This window comes from Alosa alosa, chromosome 21 (assembly GCF_017589495.1).
Source record: "Alosa alosa isolate M-15738 ecotype Scorff River chromosome 21, AALO_Geno_1.1, whole genome shotgun sequence".
NCBI lineage: Eukaryota > Metazoa > Chordata > Actinopteri > Clupeiformes > Clupeidae > Alosa > Alosa alosa.
The window spans coordinates 429108-452755 of record NC_063209.1 but is presented as its reverse complement, the minus strand read 5'-3'; the positions used below and the strand labels follow the sequence as shown (position 1 = coordinate 452755).

At 40.4% G+C, this 23648-nt stretch overlaps 1 protein-coding gene across 1 annotated transcript in view; it reads left to right on the top strand.

Annotated features, from left to right (window-relative positions):
* Positions 1-8493: 8493 nt before the first annotated feature.
* The window catches only part of fam199x (family with sequence similarity 199, X-linked), a 41349-nt gene continuing 26194 nt past the window's right edge, over positions 8494-23648 (top strand). The window contains exon 1 of the mRNA XM_048231416.1: positions 8494-8606. The gene's annotated coding sequence lies outside the window, so the exon portion shown is untranslated. The remainder of the gene's footprint in view (positions 8607-23648) is intronic.

The window sequence follows — 23648 nt, the reverse complement described above, 5'->3', positions numbered from 1 at the left end:
ACTAGCTATGATCGGATAATTGTAAATGGCTTAACTTCAATATTCATGTCAATAAGACAACTGATGCTAAAGCCAGTAAGTTCCTTAATGTGTTGGACAGTTTAGAGCTAAAGCAGCATGTTACAGAACCCACCCACAACCTTGGCAACACCCTTGATCTAGTCATTTCCAGAGGGATAGAAGTCACAGACTTATCAGTAAATGATATAAATATGTCTGATCATCATTGTGTATCTTTTAATATTGTACTACATACTCCAAAAATTCATCCCGAAATTGCAATCAAATCGCGACTCTTGGACATTAGAGCAGAACAGCAGTTCATAGCTCTTATAGACTCCATAAATTTAGATATTTTACATCATCCCATTGATCAAATGGTAGAGGCTCTTAATCGTGAATTAGGCTTCTGCTTGACAGAGTGGCACCCTTTAAAGACTAAAAAAAGGCCCTGTAGCAAACTGACACCTTGGATGAAGCGAAAATATCCATGATCTAAAAAAAAAAGATCATGTAGGAAAGCTGAGAGAACATGGAGAAAAAAACTAAGTTACAGGTTCACCGTGCCATTCTAAAAAAAAAAATTGCAAATTATAATAGAGCTATTCGAATGAGAGGAGGAACCACTTCTCTAAGGTAATTGCTGAAAACAGTGGAAACTCTAGGGTGTTGTTCTCTACCATTGATAGGCTATTGCATCAAACACCTTTTGATACACTCAGTCAGGCATCCTCTCTAAGATGCGAAGAATTTGCAGACTTCTTCAAAAACAAAGTCATTTCTATAAGGGAGGCTATTGGTAACACAAGTAATATGTTTGATAGTACACCCAAAAACAGCCCCCCAAAATTAAGGTCCTTTAGCACTATTACTCAATCTGAGCTTGGTAAAATTATAACTCAAACCGGCTCCTCAACATGTGTTTTAGATCCAATCCCTACTACATTCCTCAAAAAAGTATATGATGGCTTAGCTCCCTTTTTTCTCAAGGTAATAAATACCTCATTAGAAACAGGTATATTTCCAACTGCTTTTAAAACCGCTGTTGTGAAACCTTTACTTAAAAAGTCAAATCTTGACCATACCAATCTGAGCAACTACAGGCCTATATCAAATCTATCGCTTTTTGAGCAAAGTACTTGAAAAAGTTGTTTGCAATCAGTTAAATACCTTCCTCAACGAAAAAAACAGTATCCTTGAAAAATTCCAATCAGGTTTTAGATCAAATCACAGCACAGAAACGGCTCTAGTAAAGATAGTCAATGATCTCAGACTAGCTACCGACTCAAACAAAGTCTCAATCCTTATTCTTCTGGATTTGAGTGCGCATTTGACACCATTGATCATAGCATCCTAATTCACCGCCTTTGCTTAAGTGGGGGTGGGTCTCTCTGATAATGCTCTAAACTGGTTTCAAACCTACATTACTGGCAGAGATTTTTATATCAGTCTAGGAGATCATGTATCTGAAAAACATGACTTGCCTTTTGGTGTGGCCCAGGGAGCTGCCTTGGTCCCCTGCTATTTTCTCTATATATGCTTCCATTGGGAAACGCCATAAGTCAGCATAATGTAAACTTCCACAGCTACGCAGATGATACCCAATTGTATCTTTCTGTGGAGCCAACTAACCCAGATGGCCTTTGCTCCCTCACTGCATGCCTAACCTCCATTAATCAGTGGATGAGCAAAAACTTTTTGAAACTAAATGATGACAAAACAGAGGTACTTCTGGTTGGACCAAAACTAAAGCTTAGATATTATTCTTAGTAATCTGGGGAACTTGGCACACCAGGTCAAACCAAAAGTAACAAGCCTCGGTGTCATCTTAGATGCAGAGTTAAGTTTTAAGCCCCATATCAGTAAAGTTACTCAGACAGCCTATTTCCACTTGAGAAACATTGCCAAAGTGCGCCCTTTTAACTCAACAAGATGCAGAAAAACTAATTCACGCCTTTATCACTAGCAGGTTAGACTACTGCAATGCACTTTTCACTGGTCTTCCCAAAAAACATCTAAAGAAATTGGCACTCATACAGAACTCTGCGGCTAGACTTTTAACTAAGACTAAGAAGAGAGAACACATCACCCCTGTGTTGGCTGAACTGCACTGGCTCCCTATTTCCTATAGAATTGATTTTAAGGTTATGTTAATTACTTACAAAGCTCTGAATGGCATAGCACCTTCATATATCTCTGAGCTTTTAATATCTTATCAACCACAAAGGAAACTTAGATCATCCAATTCTAATCTTTTAATCATACCCAAAGTGCTCCACAAACAAAGTGGAGAAGCTGCGTTTATCCATTATGCCCCCAAACTATGGAACACCCTGCCTCTGTACATCAAGCAGGCGAGTTCAGTAAATATTTTTTAAAAAGATCTGAAAACATACCTGTACAGGAAAGCTTTTAGTTAACTCATCTTATCCTGTAGACTACATTTTCAGATTATTCTACATCTGCTACTATTGAGGGCAGCCAGCCAGAAGCAGATGGGCTCCCCTATTAAGTCAGGTTCTGCTCAAGGTTTCTTCCTGGAATATGGGAGTTTTTCCTTGCCACAGTTGCCATATGGCGTGCTTGTGGGGGGTAAGAGGGTTAAGGCTGCCAGTCTTATGACGTCATTTTCTATATTTTTGATATGTTGCTGAGTATAACATAAACAGCAAAGAAAAGTGATTGATAATGACTGACTGACTATTATTGTGTTACATGCTTCAAATGTAAAGCACTTTGAGCTGCATTCTGTGTATGAAAGGTGCTATACAAATAAAGCTTTATTATTAGTATGATTTAGAATTGTACTATTGGTACTCTCCTACCTAGTCTATTTCATGACAAATTACATTTTAATTATGAGAAAAACATTTTATTGACATGAATGAAAATTACAGCTTTCTAAAAACAAAACATCATCAATAACAAAAGTAAAAAAAATTTCTGAAAGCTATGGATCTCTTGAGCATATCTTTTCAAGTTTGATGTGGTAGCTTTGTGATTGTACAGCCTCGTTGGTAGACCATCAACTCAAAATGCAGATTTCATGAAAAACAAAAAGTTGTTTATCCTCTTAGGTGAGAGAATTTGCCCTCTAAACTTGAAATTGTTTACTGGATACCCAGCCTAAAAGCCAACAACTTGAAGGGATATTCCACCAATAGACCTCTGAAGTTCGCCTACAAAAAAGCTGCCATCTTTTTTTCAATTTTTCCTATGGGAAAATAACATGGGGATTTTGAATTATCGCACCTGTTAAACTCTCGCGGGGATGAAAAAGTCTGAAATACAGACGTTTTCCTGAACACACTTTTGTCCTCTGCCTTCGAGTGGATATTGTGATCTCCGGTATGTGAAAGCAGCACACTTAGATTTTTCCTACCCCAGAGCTAACTTGCAATGCAACTTGCCATACAGTAGGTAGTTAGCTTCAATTAACAACCGGATCTCCTTATATGGGCAAAGATGGCCGTTTTGGTTCTTTTTTGTAGGCGAACTTCAGAGGTGTATTGGGGAATTACACTGATTTCCCAACCCCTCTTGAGTTAAACAATTGATTTTTACCTTTCTCAAGTTCATCCAGCCGTTCTCTGAGTCTGCCTATACCACTTTTAGCTCCAGCCTAGCATAGATCATTGAATCAGATTAGACCATTAGCATCTCGCCCATTAGCATCACGCTTAAAAGTGACCAAGATTTACGGTAATTTTCCTATTTAAAACTTGTCTGACATTTGACATGGAACTATACTCTCATTCAGGCGTAATAATCCAGTCACTAACCTATTCGTCTGCTGCAGCTTGAATTTAATCTTGAATTTCCCCTTGGGGATCAATAAAGTATCTATCTATCTATCTATCTATCTATTTAGCTCAACATTGTTGCTGGAAGTTAGCCTACGGGGACTATTTTCAGATGCATGATATCATTGCATTGTGCTGCTGCGCCCATGGTACGTTCGCAACGTTACCTTGATTATTACGCTGGAATGAGAATATAGTTCTGTCAAATCAGCCTAGAAAATCGCCACGTTTCATTTTCATCATTGGTGACCAAAAATCGGCCCTGGCATATTTGGCCCAAGTGGCCCTCAAATCGGTCGGGCACACCTAATTAAATACACAATCTTTGCATTACCCTTAAATATGCATATTTCTGTCATGGAGCACTGAAAGTGATGTAGGCCTCATTGGCTATCACCATGGCTATCGCTCTGATCAATCAGAGGTAGCCATAAAGCACATGATCTCCATATTTAAGTAGGCTATACAAGCAATTATTAAAGAAGAGTTTCTGCTTGAATTCAAAGTACAAGGAAACAAGGATACAAGGATACAAGGAAGTTTATTGTCACATGCATATAGTTACTGGAAGTAAGAAATGCAGTGAAATTATGTCTGGTGTCAGCCTATTTGTGCATTAATGGGGGTAAAAGTGCAGTAGAAGAGGGGTTTAGTAGATTAAGTGGCAAGGGCTGCATAAAAAAGGTGGGGGAGGATTGGGATTGGGTGGGGGGCACCAACAAGGAGCACCCAAGAGCAACAAGTACCTTTTGAAAAGTATCATCTCAAATTATTCAATAGGATACATTTAAACTATACAACGCTCAATTGGCAGCAGCACCAAACAATTACTGAAGCCTATGTGTAAATAGCTAAATTACCTAGATTGTCGTAGACATTAATTTATAGTGATTTATACCAACTATCAGGACAACTGAAACAACACCAAATAAATAGGGCTGTTGCTGGAAATATTTTATTCCTGTAGGCTATAGCCTACTACCTACCTACATTGCTGGTACATTTTGAAACAGTATAGCTACATGAACTAATGTCTTCCAGTAGCCTATAGGTTATATAGAGCTTAGTTCGCTTGTGCATGAATAAGACTTGACATTTTGTAGCCTACATTTCCGTCAGTCTACAGTCTTTTAGCCCATCTTTACCATGATAACCCTTCCAAGATAGAACCCTTTCGACACTTTACTTTGAGAGACCAACCACCACTCATCCCATCAATGTTGAATTTTGGGTGTCTGATGTAAACTGATCAATCTGACCAACAATTAACATCGATTTTATACTCTTTTGCTGTCCGGGTTTGCAAATCATTCATTCATTAGCCTACCATATAATTACATTATAGCATTTCATATCTCATAATAATCATCATCGTCAGCATGGCATGTCACACATAGCCTACCTGCTCCACAACTGAGTTCTTATCACGTAGCCTCAACTAGGCTCTCTCCACCACCTGCTCACTGGCCCTCTGCTCTGTATGCTTGCTTACATCCTCGTTCAAACTCAACGAACTTCAACATGTTGCTGACATATGCTAGCCTACTTGCAATATTGTATTTTTGAAGCTTCTACATTGGTGTTACTTTTGCACAATTGTCACTACCGGCACCCGCCACAATTTCGTGTAGGCAACTTCGATTAACTTTTGATGCGCTCACAGAATCCTGGCTCTGAGCCAAAATGGGAGAGGTGGGGCCTGACATGAGCTGTTATTGGATCAGTCGAGTGTCAATATGGAAATGTAACCAATGGGCCGCTGATTATCCTTCCTTTGGGCCGATCATTGGCCAAAATGATTAAATTATATATAGCCTATTCTATCGGCCCAAAAGGTGCGCCGGCCCACCGGGAAAATGGCCGGTATGCCAGATGGCCAGTCCGCCCATGGGCGACCTCATACACCCTATCTCTTATGAAGCAGCGGACTCTCCTGAGATTCCGACTACAAGCACTTCAGCACCACGGAGATCTACAGGCGAGGGCTGTGTTATTAATGATGAATGGTGTATTTGAATTTGAGGCTTGTAAATTACATTATTGACAAAGTTTGGCTATTATGTCTTCCATACAGTAGACGTCACTGACGGAAGTCAGAGAGAGAAAAGACCCAGAGTGGACTTTGCAGAATGGGCCGATGATTCCTGTGCTGATGTAGGCCTACAGGATGAATTGGAGAGGTACCTTGCAGCGCACTTTACTCCGGATGACTGTGACGAGGACCGGTTGCTTGAATTTTGGGAGAGACAGGCGCACACCTTCCCGAGGCTCTGTGCATTGGCAAGGAGGATCCTCTGCATTCCAGCTTCAAGTGCAGCCAGTGAGTGCACATTCAGCTCTGCAGGCCGTGTCATCGAGGCTAGAAAAAAACGCCTCAACCCAGAGACAGTTGACGTAATATTATTTCTCCACAGCGCGAGGAAAGCTAAAGAAGAGTAGGCCTAGGCTACTGTAGCCTATTTCATTTTCTTACAAAATTGAATGCAATTGGGCCTATCATGCAGCGTGCACTGCTATCTTTTGTGTTTATTTTCTGTGTTAGGCTAAAAGCTAATTTTGACCAACAGTCGGCACCTTTTAGCCTTCTTTTTTTAAGCCCTGTTTTTAGTTTTATGAATATAATTTTGTGAATATTTTCATTTCTGCACATTGTAGCTTATAGGACTAGGTCTTAGGCTACCTGTTTTGGTCCATTGATGAAGACGTTAATAAAGAGTTTCTTAAAAATATTCTATGCCTGCATTTTATGCTTAGGAGAGCTTCAATTAGGCATTCATGTGACGAACGGCTGTAACAGAATTTGTAGTGGAAAATCCTTAATTATTTTCAATGTTGAGTCATATAGCCTAAAGACTAAACGCAGGTTTCCCAACTGCTGAGCAATCACTATACAATTTGAATAGGCCTACTTTGTTTTAAATGCATATGACTCTCTTGGATACCAGTTTTGCGTAGCTCAATAATGCTACGATTAAGTTAATCAAGAGCATAGACTACTTCTTACAATAAGCGGGTCGGGTACAGTATTTTAATAAAAAAATTTTGCGGTTGGGTTAGTTGAAAACGTCAGGGCGGGGCGGGCCGATCATCCTCGGACCTGCACCAACAGAGAAAGCAGTGCCCATCATCTGTCTGAAAGCAGTGCCCTTCATCTGTCTGAACATTGCCTACCTGTAATAGGCTATCACTTCATTTATTCATAAAACTTTATTGATTGAATGGACATTATTGTTTATTATTGCTTTTCCCCTTATTTTCATTGCTTATTTTATTAGGCTATTGATTGAATTGACATTGTTTATTATTGCTATTCTTCTTATTATAGTTTGACCAACATTCTGTTCCCTGTTAAATTTTAAATATTATGTTGTTTTTGTATTTGTGTATTTGTCTGCCAAATCCCATAACCATAATCATAACTTCACTGCTTGACACTACCCCACATGGAGAAATGTTGCATGTTAACAATGGAGAGAACTTTTCAGAAATGATTTATTTTGCGAATGGGTTAACAAAACCATAGCTTTTGGTGAACGGAGATGCAGATCATCACCCTAATTCATTTGTTTACAACCCGTTCTGCGTTCACTCCAGCGAGAGTGAAATACATGTTATAAAGGCTGTGTCATCACCATAGGCCATGGGTTCCCAAACTCCATCAATGTGGGCCTCCCCTCTAAAAACAGTGAGACCTCCGCCCCCCCCTTCTGATGAGCGTCTGTTGTGTTGACCAGTCATTAACACTAGGTCTAATTCAAGACTCTTTTCCTCAGTGGTTCCATGTTGGTGGAATAAGTTGCCCAGTGCTCTCCGTTCCTGTGGTAGTTTTGGGTCGTTTAAAGGGACACTGTTTTTTCTCTACGAAACTCTCCCTTGCTCGGTCTGAAGCTCTTTTCCTTTTCTTTGCATCTTCCGTCAAGGGTTTTCGCTGCTTCTTCGCCGGCTCTGCCATTATACACACGTTTGCAACAATCTCTAGCGTTTCGTTAGCCTGCCTCTGTGCTGTAAACTGATCATGCTTCGGTCGGCGGGTAGGATACACCGAACTTGCAAGTAGGATATTCTTTCTACAGGCAGTAGGGGCGGGCGAGAGAGCCTTCATTCGCCCCGTAATGAGTAATTTAACCATAGGCTATACCGACTTACGAAGATGGGTCTCTTCCTGTTCAACATACACTTAGTTCTTTAAGCGCTTCTTATGCGTTATGGTTTGTATAATATTGTTTTATTTCCATTAGGCTGTTGATTAATTTGACATTATTGTTTATTATTGATATTCATTGTAGTCTTACCATGTCATTGTTTTAATACATGTATTATTGATTGAATGGACATTATTGTTTATTATTGCTTTCCCTCATTTTCATTGCTTATTTTATTAGGCTATTGATTGAATTGACATTGTTGTTTATTATTGCTATTCTCCTTATTATAGTTTGACCAACTTTCTAATTTGTACCCTGTTAAATTTTAAATATGTTGTTGTTGTAGCCTATTGTGTGTCGCTTTGGATAGGCGTCTGCCAAATCTCATAGCCATAAATGAACATTTTAGCAACAGTTCTATTTGTATGCTAACAAGTTTTTTCTCATGGTAAGGATGACCTTTTTTTATTGCCCATGTAGTTGTATAATTAAAACGAAAAAATTCCGACTTTTATTTTGGAAGAAAAAACAACGAATGACGGCCATATTAGAATTTCCGTTGACGCTGGTTACACGCACGGAGCTGCAGTCTCAGAAGGAGTTACCAGCAGCTGTTCTGTCCAGTTATAAATCGCCAGCAGACTACAATCAAACGCAGGTTTGTCATCCACGAAGGTCTATAGTTGATTATGTATTTAAACATACTGCGGATTAGGCTACGAATCACAGTATCATACTGTTTTCCCCCCCATGCAGGGAATATGACGTAGGCTAGGTTCCTACACAGTAATTTACGCGATTGAAGTCGGAGATACAAAATGTATGCTCGAGATTAAGCACTTGCTGCCTGTATTGTTATCTCTAAATGTAAAATGAAAAAGCTTAAACGCTTAAAACGCTTAAAACGGAGATAACTTGTCTGTTCTTGTTTTGCAATCCGATCGACGCCATGTTGAATCGACGTCACGGGAAAGAGATGAGAAGGGTCTAGACACGTCCACTGGTATTGTGTTTGCTTGCCAGCCACGCTCCCTTACTTGCTACCAGTTCTACATACTTTGCCTGAGTCTCAATGTACGCCACACGGACTCACAGACTTCGTGTGCGCCTAGGGCTGTCCCACGGTGAAATTGTGAATTGCACGAGGGTTCGCTCGCACCCTTTCTGTGGCCTTTCCATAAATCAGGATTTATGCAGACTATGGGATTCAAGGGAATTAGCAATTCATAGTGTTGTGACATGAAACACAGGTTTAACCAAGCTGGAAGCTTGAAAAAACAACAGTAAACAGCTGCCATAAAACAGAAACGTGTCTGCAACCTGTTTTTAGTGTTGTCAATTTTAAAGATAATGTCACAGGTGCTGTCCCTTTCCTATCAGGGGTTTGCACGGAGTGTCATCAGATCTGGACGTCGCCATATTGGAGATACTCGCCTCATTAGAAAGCATTAGGCACTGAAGTAAATCCCTAACATTGTCAAGGAAAATGGTTAATTATTGCCGTGTTTTAGGTTGTACCAATAGGTCCGACTGAGAAAAAAATCTGGTGTAGGTATCGACTTCCAAAAGTTATTAAAAAACCAGGGAGAAAGGAAATAATGCCAGAAGTTATCAGAGGAAGGGGGGGGCGCTTGTGGTTGTGGTTGGTACTTTGTCTCCCTCACCCAACTCATATGGATCTGCGCTGCAAGTCCTGCCCTATATGCCTTTGCATCTTAGACGCATTTTGATGAGCTTTTCTGTTGTTTAGACACGGCTACAATCGCGTAAGATATCCAAAGTGCATAATACTCCATTACTGAGTATTGCCAATATGGCCGCGCGTGCTGGGTTACCATGTGCAAACCCCTAATTAACATGTTGAACCCGTAGGCTACACACGCGTTCAAACACCTTCATAGCCACTGAAGTGAGGGCAACGGGCCTGAAGTCATTAAGCCCAGTTGTTGTCCCTGCTGCAGAGAGGAATTGAAAATGTCAGTGAAGACAGTTTCCAGTTGATCTGCACAGTGTCTAAAAACAGCTGGGGAAAGCTGATTTGGTCCTGCTGCTTTTCTGGCCTTCTGTTTTTTAAAATGTTTGCACACCTCTGCCTCCTGGATGACAAAGGGAGGAGTGGGGGAGGTGGGAGGACTGCCGGTGACTGGTTGTCCTCAAACCGGGCATAAAATGCATTGAGTCTATCAGAAAGCTCAGGGTCCTCATCTGGTGGTGAAGTAGGCCCTCTATTGAAATTAGTCATCTCCTTCAGCCTTTTCCAGACTGACCTGGGGTTGTTGGTGGCCAGTTGATGCTCCAGTGTCAACGCATAATCAGCTTTAGCTTTTCTGATAGCAGAACGAAGTCTTGAATGCAGTGCAACAACCTCTTTGGTGAACCAGGGTTTACCATTGGCATGCAGGGCTCTCAAGTATCACACATTGAGCGTGACAGTCACTCATTTCAGTCTTTTGTCACGCTCTCCCGCCACACATTGTATTTCTCACGCAGAAAAACTATTTATATATTTAATATGCCGCAGCGCCCAAAATGTCTCTGGCCGCACCGCTCTCACTATGAAACCGGCAGGAATCAAGCGCGTCTCCCCTGGAGTTGAGCCTGCCACTTATCAGCCAATCAAAAATAACGAGAGGGGCTACACAATAGCCAATCAGAAAATAGCACTATTGTATCTGGGTAAGATTTAACGCAACAGCCAATGAAAAAACGTGTATCCTGGAATTGTTCACGTGAAACTGTTACCTACTTCTTCGTTCACCTTCAGAGGAAACCACTGGACCACTGGAGTCATCTTTTAGTGTTACAACAAATCCACAACTTGTTTGACACAAACAATGACAACGGGACTGCTGCTAGAGAATGTTTCCCAGATAATTAGAATCAGTTCATGAGTGTCTGTAACTTAGCCAACCGTTTTACAGCCTGTTCATTGACAACACTTGCTCAGAACCACTATGCTCATATTTTCGTCCACACGATGACTGACATATTGTCACATTCTAAACATCTCTCTCTCCAAATATGCTTAATCATTTTAGTAGCACTAAACAAATTAAAGTGTAGCGTATTGCCTATTGTTATAGGTCACTTTTAAAATCATGTCATATTATATAATTGTATCCTGGCTATTGATGCATTAATCAATGCATCTGTCTTTCAAAAATGTCAGGTAAAAAGCAATTAAGCATCCTCTCATTCACCCTGAGAGGAAAGCCCCTTAAAAGGTTCAGGTTAGTGGATGCTCAGAGGTGGAGAAAAGGCCCATTATTGAATTGTCAGTGCCATGTGTCAAATCTTTTCTTCTGCAAATCTGAGCAATTATAAATTATACTTTTGCCTTAGGAGGGCATCGCTCCTACATACTTTAGCCAATAATTAAATGCCTGATCTCTTTGGAAAGCTGAGCCACTGTTGGAAAACAACTAGAATAACTGTGTGATGTACTGACACAAAGTAACAGAGGCTAGAATATTCTTTTATTTTTCTACCAGATAACAAGCATCTTTGAACTGACCACATTTCAGCCCTCTAGGTCTTGACTTGATATGACTTGAGTCCTAGCATTAGGTCTTGTGAAGCTGTGTGCAAAAGTAGATCAATATAGAATGTAGTGCTGTCAGTTAAACATGTTATTAACGGCGTTAACGGAAACCTATTTTAACGGCGTAAATTTTTTTATCGCGAGATTAACGTTCATTTTGGTGTAACAAACTTTGTCGTTTTTTCACATGCTGTTGCAACAACTAGTAACGTTAGAACAATTACAACACCACACCGATCTAGCCAGACCGGAAACTAAACTGACGAATGGAATGGAACAGAACTTGTATGTGCTGCATACATGCCCCCTTTTAGGGGGAAGATGACTGATATAATGGAAATCTATGCTGCATCAAAGTGGAGAGCGAAATGTGCTTATAGTAAACTTACTAAATCTTGAAACAAACATGAATAAAAGGCACAAAATAAGGTTGGTGTAAGAGTTATCTGTGTGTTTATGGGATTAATGTGACCATTTTCCTATGTTTTGCTCTCTCCAGTTTACTAACGGGATTGTCACGAGTATCGATAGGCACAGTCAAACTGCCCGTGGCTGACTAATTAAGTTCAGCAAGCTTAACTTTTACATGTCAACATCAACTAAACATAAGTCACACATTCATTCTATCACTTGTTATATGAACGTAGCCTATTTCCTACAACTAGGTGAGATAATTGGCTATGTTATACTGAAGTTCCACAGTTAGCTAGCTAGCAAGCTAACCGTTTGCATGGGATATTATGGTAAGTGTGTATGCTAAATTTGTATCATACATGGGGTATTGCAAACGAATAAGGTTGGTAATGTACATCGTTTCGACATGAGTAAGTTACATAAACACAATTCTTCATAACTGCCGTGTTAGTAAAATGATTGAATGTCCTGTGAATTAATAACTAGATATAACGTCAACGTGTGATTACTAGCTGTCTTTCAATGGTATAATGTTAATGTGTTTTCTGCTAAAATGGGGCGTGATGCAGATCAAATGTATCTTTATGATGATGCGCCGTTTGTAGGCTACGTAAAGGCATGCTGCACACACTTGGTTGGGCTAACGAGCCGGCCAAAGAGTAGTTGCCTAGGCTGACGCATTAGTTGTGTGCCGCCAAAGATTTTTTCACCGTAACTTGTTCTGTTATCAACATTCCTCTTTGGCTGCTACTATTTGCGATGCACTCTGCTTTCGACATTCATTTACATTAGATTCCATTCTTTTCAATACAACTCCGCACACCAGCATCGCACTTTGCAGTCATGTAAATCACGATTCAGTTATATTTGGTCGCTGCTCCATAAAATCCATTGTTCATCCAGTGTTTGCCTGTTAAAAACTTCGGCGTTGATATATGTGGCAAGTGACAGTGCACCATAGACTGTAAGCCTATAAAATGGCAATGCACTCATGTTGAAAAGTTCCTTATTTTCAACTGAACTCAAAGATAATGAATATAGTATGAATATAATATTTTCTGTTTGTTATGCCCTTTATAATGTGTGTAGGCCTACATTTTGTGCATGCACTTCTGCAGTAGCATTTATTTCAGTTTATATCAGCTATATTTCTGAAGAATATATTGTGTTGCCTCAGGTCTGCTGCACATCTTTTGAAATTTGATTTGAAATAATCAAATAGACCTATGTCTTAAAGTTCAGTTAATAAAGTAACTTGCTTTGCTTTCATTTGAATCCCAATCAAGATAAACAATAATTGCTTTATTGTTAATATGGACTCCTGGAAAGTTCAGAAATGCAAAATAATAGAATTTTGATCATATGATAAAATATGTGATTAATTGTGATTAACTATAGGAATTCAGCGATTTAATCGTGATTAAAATTTTAATCGTTTGACAGCACTAATAGAATGACAATATGAGTACTTTAGACCATTATTTGCCAAGGTATGCTCATGCATTTTGTAAAATGCCCTATGAAAACTCCCCATAGGACTTTTGGTTATTTTTGGTTATTTGGTTATGCTTACTGCATATGAACCCCTTATAAGCATAAGATTGGCCTCAAATACTCTGAAAGCTAATACTCTGAAGTTTCATGCTTGCATTTGGATTGTACTTCAGGTTCTGATATGACTACACTAAATATGCAATAATTACACAAAAATACAAATCTTTAGAATTTCTATTTCAATTTAATTGGTGTGTATAAGATGGACTATATATCTACACAACTAATATTGGATAAATTGGTAACCGACCTGGGGCTGGTGTATGCTAGCTGGTGAAGGCCTATGGTGATGCTAGTTGCGCGTGTAAATCTTCACACCCCTAATCTTAAGAACGGTTCTAACCGCTGAGTTGGAAGCTTGGGCTTTTAGCTCAGTGGTTAGAGCGCTCGACTCCCATGCCGGTGTGTGTTGAGGTGGCGGGTTCAAGGGCAGTGAGTGGCGGACGAAATGACCTCTGTTACACTGGAACATCTGAAGGCATATTAATAACAACATCAAAAACGTGTAGCAACCTGTCTGACCAGCAACCCCTTTGACCCCCAGACGGGGGTGATTGTCGACGGGGAATGTCACTCTTACCTGTCCCTCAAAACTTGAGAGCCCTGCATATGACTTGATGCATTTGGTCCCAAAGTAGTCATCTACACAAAACCGGATGTATGAGGTCACAGCCTCTGTGTAATCATCTAGGCTGACACGTGTGTTTAAAGATGTTCCAGTCAGTGCATTCAAAGCAGCCTTTCAGGGTATCGATAGCATCTGTGGACCATACTTTCACGATGTTGGACTTCGGCTTCACAGATTTAAATTTCTGACGATACTCTGGGACGAGGAAGAGTGTTGCATGGTCAGACTTTCCCAGCGGAGCACTCGGAAATGCACGGTAAGCCAAAGTGGTGTAGCAGTGATCCAGAATGTTATCCTTTTGTCAGATGTCACCTGTTGAGTGTAGTTTGGGAGCTCGTCAGACAGATTGCAGTGGTTGATGTCCCCCAGAACTGTTACCGCAGAGTCTGAATGTGTGTGTCAGTTGCGGCTATGTTGTTCTAGTACACAGGTGGCAGTGATACCATTGGCTTGTGGTGGGATGTAAACATCAATTAGCACGATAGACGCAAACTCTCGTGCTAGGTAAAAGGGTCTGCATGTGACTATAAGAAACTCCAGATCCGGGAATCAGAACTGTGTTACAATGGTAGAGTTGGTGCACCATTGATCATAGACTAAAAAGCATACACCACCACCTTTAGTCTTAAGTGATAGATTAGCTGACCTGTCTGCCCGGTATGTTGAAAAGCCGGGAGGTGTGACCTCCGCATCCGGGGTGTACTCATCCAGCTAGGTCTCAGTCAAGCAGATAGCAGAGCATTCCTTGTACTTCCAGTTGCTGTGGGTCTGAAGTAAAAGCTCGTCCATTTTATTCCTGATAGATCTTACATTGGGGAGCAGTAGAGCTGGCAAGGCCGGACGATAGGGCCGCTTTCTGAACCTGGCGACGGAGCTTCTCCATCTATGGTCACTCTTTGAATGTCCAGATGTTTTCTGACTCTGTACCTTAGCCCCTCGTTTGCGTCTCACTCTCACTCCAGCTCTGGTACCTCATCTATGCCTTTGTATCTCTGCAGGTGTATTGGGCAGGGGAGCGCTCGCAGCCTGGCAACTTAGGAGCGTAAAAATGCAAAAGTTAGCTAAACTATCTTAACTGATAAAAAACGCACTGAAAACTGAGGCAAAATTATCAGACTATATACATACACAGTCCTACGCAAAACTAGAGCCGTGACAAGTGAGAAAAAACAATGAAAATAGCGAAAAATTGTACAAATGTAATGGAGTTACTGTAACAGGCTGCCAGTCAGGCACCAGTATTATGACGTGATCCCTGAAACCTGACTCTGATAACTATTCATCTGAGACCTTTTCGTCTGACTCCGAACCCTGCAGCTCAACCTTGTTGCTGGAAGTTAGCCTACGGGGACTATTTTCAGGTGCTGCATGATATCATGTTCCTTGATTATTATGCTGGAATGAGAGTATAGTTCCATGTCAAATCGTTGAAAAATCGCCACGTTTAATTTTTCCGTTGGTCTTATTACACTTTCTAACTTGAGAGGAGACAAGTTTTAAATAGGAAAATGACCGGAAATCTTAGTCACTTTTAACCCTTAGAACCCGATTGACGCAAAGTGCGTCAAAAAACACACCCTTTCTTCTCTGTTACATTACTCCGCGACTGTTCATCGCAGCGAGATGAAACCTTTATTGCATGACAGAGAAGAAGCGGGGCTTTCCAAAGAGCACTTGTCTGTACGATCAAGTATGAAAATTTAAAAAAAATCATGAAATTAAATCAAATTGCATCACATTTACAGTCTATACTTCTCTGCGTTCACCTGCGCACCCATTACTCTCGTTTGAATTACTCGCGAACCCGTGATCGCGTAGATATGGCAAGCGTATCAGATGAAAGAGGAGACACAGGGCTATCCATTGGTACCATGGATATTGATCCTTCTCGCTTATAAAAACAGACGAAGTGACTGCAAAATATTAAGGTCATGTACACAAACCAACGCTGCACACCCATTACTCTCGTTTGGATTACTAGCGGACCCGTGATCGGATAGATAGGCCACGTATGTCAGATGAAAGGGGAGACACAGAGCTATCATTTGATACTAAGTACATCCTTCTGGGTTATAAAACAGACGAAGTGACAGCAAAATAATAACTTCATATAGCTGGACTTACCCCTGTATTGTGGCAAAGCATGTTTATAATCCAACGCTATCGTGTGTTTCTCTATGGCAAAGCATGTTCATAATCCGGTTTTGAGATCCTAGCAAATTCCTGCATGGCATCCAATTCAAGGCTCACATTACATCCCAATTTGTTCAACAAAGAAACACCTTTTTTGCCTTTACTTTTTTCATGGCAATGCAGTAAAAAGTTGATAATCATCATGAGTGCATACACCATAGTAACACATGCTAACACGCAAACTTGGGTCAAGTCAGGTCAAATCCGTTTGTGTCACAGATATGGAGCGAAGAAAGGTCATTTTTCATCGCTAAATAAAAAATGTCATTTATTTCCGTAAATCACACACTACATATTTCTGTAAATTGCTCAGCCCCAGAGGATCTCTCCAACATGGGAATTATATTGCCCGATTCAGGACAGTCTGCCCTACACACACATAAAATGCATGTAGAGCTATGAGCTTGCTGTGGTGAGATGCATTTTTATAATATGATTTTTATATTTTAATTCTTTAAAAATCAAAATAAAATCAATGCTAGTACTAATACATGAAATGATCTGGATCTATCTGGATAGCCTAGACTCTGCTGAAAAAAACAATATATAATATGTGTGTGTGGCACTCACAATGACTAGAATAAATCCTTATGAATAAAGGTAGTGAAAATGCCCTAAAAACAGCTTAGGGTTCTAAGGGTTAAACGTGATGCTAGCAGGCGAGAAGCTAATCAGATTCAATGATCTATGCTAGGCTGGAGCTAAAAGTGGTATCACCAGACTCAGAATGGCTGGATGAACTGGAGAAAGTTAAAAATCAATTGTTTAACTCAAAGGGAGGTGGAAAATGAGTGTAATTCCCCAAATGGTAGAATATCCCTTTAAGCAGGTAAGATGTGACGCCAGCTAATTGCCAAATTGGCACAGAATTGAGTGGAGAAAAGGGGAAAAAAAGGAAAAAGATCACAAACTCAAATGATACTCAATGTACTACAAAATAAAAACATAATAAAAACAAAACTCCAAATAGTTATACTGAAGAAAAGGAGCACATATAATTTGAAATCCAAGCCAAATTTCATGATAGTTTTCTCTCTAAAGGCTAACCTCGATTCTTGCCTACAGAAGGCGTGCACTGTTCACACTGCGCTATTGGAGAAGAGAGTGGTCAGGCAAGATGAGCCGCGATTGACCATGGTCAATACATTCTCTCCATTGTCAGGCGACCTCAAGTTAATTATCAAAAAGCATTGGCATATTTTGTCTACTGATCCACAAGTTGGTCATTCTTTTGCAAACCCTCCACATTTTGCTCATACGAGATTAAATAATCACTATGGTTAAAGTACACTCGTATACCCCACCCTCTAGATAGATAGATAGATAGATACTTTATTGATCCCCAAGGGGAAATTCAAGGTTGCGAAGTAAAAAGTAAAAAAAGACGTAGAAGAAAACACAGACACGGAGCTACCTCGACACGCTGCCACTCTTGTCTGCGCCGGAACCGGATGATTGAACCGGAACCTCTAATTGGCTCACTAGGGTTGGGCGATGTCCCCTAAATTGGCATTTGACGATGTGTACAGTAAAGGGGGGCGGGGGTAGGGATGTCCCGATCCAATATTTGGATCGGATCGGCCGCCGATATTAGCAAAAAATGTGGGATTGGCCTGCACGGGAAAATACTGATCCGGACTCCCGATCCAGTTTGTTTTCAAAACTCCGGTCCGTGTTTTCCAGCGCACCGATGTAGGTAATCCATTCCAGTTTTTTTCAGCTTTTCCCCCAAATCCGGTCTGCGTTTTTCAGCACACCTAGCGACCTGTCCAGCATCCCACTTGTCTGTGCATGTCTCACTAAGAATTTAAAGTTATCGAGCAAACATTTCATGTCACAGTTGAATTAATATAGCCTAATGTTAACCGCGAGTGTCCGCGACACCCTCTTACTATTAAGGCTCTTATGCATGTTGCTGCTGACAGCTTTGCCTGTCTAACGAATGTTATCTCCGCGATTTAAGATTGTTTGTGTAATGTATAGGCACAGCACGCACTTTAATTTCCCTATTTTTACAATCGGCTAGCCTAACAAACGCATTTCATTTCAAAAAGCAACCTGGTCAATCGCTAACAACTAAGTGCACCTAGGCCTACAACTCCAAACCAAAAGGGTAGAAGCTTCCAGTAGGCGATCATAACTTTTTTTACCGTTTAGTCTGTTCATCGGCGCAGCCTACGACGATGTGAATTAGTGACGGCTGTTGTCGCGGTAAACTTAAGCTCCTCTAAATAGTGTAGATAGGCCTACGTGCTATGTTGCTTAATTTTCTGTAGCCTAATAAATGCAGCCTGTAGCCTAGGTTACTTCAGCAAACCCAGACCAGTTGTGGCATCAGTTTTGGCTTTTAAAAACGCAACAGTGAGAGGCTTTTAGCGCAGTCTCACTTATCATTGATGAGCACAGGAGCAGACTGACACCTGAGCATGTTGAAATGATCACCTTTGTGAATAGAAGAAGAATCTCTCCATCATGCTCAGACTACAGCCAGGGCAAACAGTAGAAATTGAAGGGAGTATGGAGATAGCAATACTGTAGAAGGGTGACAGTTATTTGGGTTGTTATAGCCAATTCAGTGTGTGTGGGGTAATTTGACTATTTTCTACTCAGGTTTTGTGTGTTGCTTTTATATATAATTTTAGATTGTTTACAATATTGTTTACACTGATGGCTTTTTTAAGCCTTGGTTTACCCTCTTGAGCAGAGCACTGATGCCAATTCAGTTTGTGTGGTTAATTGACTATTTATTTTCTACTCAGCTTTTCTGTGTGTTTTGCTTTTTTTATACAGTTTACAATATTGTTTGCACTGATGGCTTTTTAAGCCTTGGTTTACACTCTTGAGCAGAGCACTGATGCCAATTCAGTTTGTGTGGTTAATTGACTATTTATTATTTTGTGTTTATTTAACCCTGTTAAGAATAAACAGGTCAGCTTCTCATTACCAACCACTGTGGATTATTCAAACTAACCTAATTAAGTTGGCTAGTTGTTCTTAAGAGTAAAACCCTTTTCAACATGAGTATAACAACAAAATATAAAGTAAATATCTTTAATCTTTAATACATGCTTGGTAATAATTAGTTACCATATGTCTGTACAGAAATACATTTATAATTTTCTACATAACAAAATAAAAAATATATTATATAGGCTATACGGCCTGATGAAAGTGGACAGCTAAGAGAGACATACTGACCAGGCTAAGTTGTGTGGAAGATCTGCTCCAAGAAAATTGTCATGAAATACGGATAGACAATCAATCTGAACACTTGCGTGTGCACCAACCAGCGGAATATTACACATTGCCAGCCTTCGCTGGGCCTAGCAAAAAAGCTACTTAAGACTACTATCGTGGTCACTCATTTAAAATCTTCAGTAGTAGGCTACGCTATGCAGCATCCCACGTTATCAGGCTACCGCCTATGCTGACTATGAGGGCTATGGAAGTGAAAGTAAAGGGCTGCGATCGCGCAGTACAGGCTATAGGAGGGCGAAGTAAAAAAACTTTTACAAATAACGAATCACGATTACCACTCCGCTGCTGTCTGGGACTTTTGCTAAATGCATGAAATACAAGCCTTACAGTGAAAGATGGATAGGCTACCTTCTGATCCTATAATTAACAAAATAAAAGGTTTATTTTAACACAGAGGAGAAGGACCTATTTGGCGCTCGCTGTAGCCTCGCAAAAATATTTGAGCGCTAGAATGTCCTAGTCATAGCCTAACAATAATAATTCAATAGGACTATTTTAAGCTAAAACATTAGGCTACATATTTTACGTCCAATGTAGGCTATAGGCCTGCGAGACGTAGGCTACAAAAACACAATTACACAATCACGTCACAGTCAGGAATTATTTGAATAAGACGGTAGACTAATAAGTCTTTTATTTTACAAGACGGTAGACTAATACGTATTATCACCCGGAGACAAGAAATGCTCTTTTCTGATTGGCTGGCGGGGTGGCTTTTAATTCTGAATAACGGGACACCTATGAAGTAGATCTGGTAAAAAAAAGTTTAATCGCTGTTCCATATCAATGCTTATGAATGGTAACTATAACAACAATAGTAGGACGACGGTTGAGCCTGGAGGCAGGATTCACAACAATGGAATCAACTGTAAACAAGCTAACTGTCCATGCTATCGCTGTTATAGGGCCAACGAAAGTTGTACAACAAGCTGAACTAGTGAGCTTCTTTTTAAACGGAACCGCGTGTTTCCTTTGCTTTTGCAGTGGCAACCCGGGTGATAAGCGGGATAACGGCCTAATGGACTCAGGCAGAGGCCTCGTCCATTAATTTCGTATAACAGGACACCTCAGCGGCCGTTATCCCCTACATAACTGTTTGACTGACAGCCTTTAAAATAGCCCCCCTGCCCCCCAAAATCCCGTCCGCCGGCCCTAACCCTCACACGCCTCTGCAGTATGCCATCTTTTGTGTGTTCCAGGCAATGATGACTTTCAATAACTGATTGAAGACATTTTATTTCACAACTTTTTTAAAAATGCATTTATAAATGATTCTTTGATTACTTTTTTTTATTAAATCCGTAGGCTGAAATGCCTCGCGTCAACAATTGTGTTTAAATGTAGGCCCCTGGCAAGCTAAGAAGGGGGCGGCAAGCGACTGGTAGCTTGAGAGCGACGTGTTGGACACTTTTCATTAGCAACAGTAGGCTGACTACTTTGCGGCCTATTAAACCAACCAACAATATAAAATATTTAGACGCACGCATATCAATAGAGCTGCATACAGATGTGGACCGTTATTTTTTCCTTCATGTGTCGCACCTCCCCTGTGACTCTTTGGCGCCCCCCAGGGGAGGCGCGCCTCACCTATTGAAAACCGCTGCTGTAATGCAATGATAAAGGGCGACTCATTTGTTCATCCACGCACTGGCAGAAAATACTCTGTAAGTGGGAGAATTTAATGTCGATCGTTTTTTGTCGTTTACTAGGGCTGTAATGATATGCATATTAAAACCAAAATCGTGACACTCATATCCACAAACCTGTGTCGGGGTGTGAGAAGGCAGAATCGTGACACAACCCTTTTAGTGTTTCCTGCAGCGCTTTGCAGCTTACACGGCCCGCCTTAGTTACCGGTACGTTGTCCAAAAATAAACATACTGTGTTGCAAATTATTATGCAAATTGGATTTAAGCGTCATAAACATTTATAATTTTTTTTTCAATTCAACTCATGGATGGTATTGTGTCTCAGGGCTCTTTGGATCATTGAAATCAATCTCGGACACTTTTTGATAATTAGTTTGCCAGGTGAGCCCAATCAAAGGAAAACTACTCAAGAAGGATGTTCCACATTATTAACTCATTGAGTGCCAAAAACGCAATATTACGTTATTAGCTTTTTTTTTTAAATTATGAAACTAGACACTCTAACACACCTTATATGTGATTTTGGGAACTCTGTGATGAATGGAAATGAAATATATGACAATCGTGAAACTCGCACAATCTGGAAATTTTATCTGGACATTTTATCATAACTCGGTTTACCCGCTTTGGGTCGAATCAGTGACGCATGCACGTCAGGTCAAAACCAGGCCATTTTCGTGGGTCTATCACTAGGTGGCAGTCTCGCCAGGTCTCGCTGATCACTTCCCGGAAAGTTCACACAAGTAAGTAACAGGCAACACTTCATATTTCAGGAAAGACGTTATATCTCCATTTCTAGAAAAAAACAGTGATTTTGGTGAAAACTAGCCACTGTTTAGCTTGGGATTTCTCAGGAACAGAGGCGTGTAGAAATACACGGTTTGCACCCACCGAGAGCTTAAAGTCTCACCTTTTAATCGAGCTATTGCATGTGTTTATAGCTATAACACAGAATGTGTTAAAAATAGCTATTTTGTGGCTGTACAAAAATCATCAACACTGGTCTAGATTGCTGGCACTCTAGGACAAAGCTCCCGAAAACAGCTTGGCATTCAATGAGTTAAGCATGCCACAGGTTTCAAGCAATATGGGAAAGAAAGAGGATCTCTTTGCTGCTGAAAAGCGTGAAATTGTGCACTACCTTGGACAAGGTATGAAAACATATATATTCGGGATAATTCCCGAAAACTTATGCGTGATCATTGTATTGTTAAAACTGTTGTACTGTTTGTCGCTGATTCAGAGCACAGGACAGTTTGTGCAGACAAAGGCATAATAAGGAAGGTTTCTGCCAGACAAATTAGGATTAAGAGAACAGCTGCTAAAATGCCAAACGACAAACAGGTATTTGAAGCCGCTGGTGCCTCTGGAGTCCTGCGAACCTCAAGGTATAGGATCCTCAAGAAGTTTGCAAGTGCAATAAACAATGCTCACAAGCAGAAATGGTTGCAGTGGGCTCAGCAATACATGAATACTAATTTTCAAACAGTTTTGTTTACGGATGAGTGCCGTGCAACCCTAGATGGTCCAGATGGATGGAGTAATGGATGTTTGGTGAATGGCCACCATGTCCCAACAAGGCTGAGACATCAGCAAGGAGGTGGCGGAGTCATGTTTTGGGCCAGAATCATGGGGAGAGAGCTGGTAGGCCCCTTGACGGTCCCTGATGGTGTGAAAATGACCTCAGCAAAGTATGTAGAGTTTCTGACTGACCACTTTCTTCCGTGGTACAAAAAGAAGAACCGTGCCTTCCGTAGCAAAATCATCTTTATGCATGACCATCTCATGCTGCAAAGAATAACTCTGGATACTTGGCTGCTATGGGCATAAAAGGAGAGAAACTCATGGTGTGGCCCCCATCTTTCCCTGACCTCAACCCTATTGAGAACCTTTGGAGCATCATCAAGCAAAAGATCTATGAGGGTGGGAGGCAGTTCCCATCCAAGCAGCAGCTCTGGGAGGCTATTCTGACATCCTGCAAAGACATTAAAGCAGAAACTCTCCAAGAACTCACAAGTTCAATGGATGCAATTATTGTGAAGGTGATATCACCTTTTGATTTAGTTTATATGACCTCCTAATGCTGCAAATTCAACAAATGACCATTTTTAGTTCTTTACCACTTATAAAATGTCTTGAAACTCTGTTGTGCATAATCATTTGGAACAGTGCATTTTGAGTTTATTTTTTTTGAATAAAATACTGATCATTGGGAGGTTTGTTCAATAAAATTTGAATTATACTCTAACGGTTGATTGAAAATTATACTGACTGTCATTTGCATCAACTATTTAGGAAAATTAGACAAACATGTCATTTGCATAATAATTTGGAACGTAGTGTAAATAAATTTCATAGCTCTCGTACAGTAGTTTTCATTGTAGACTATGCGTGTAACTTTACCAAACAGTATAGAAGTAAACCCCCTCTTCTTGCCCCGCTCTCTCTCTTCCTCTTTCCCTC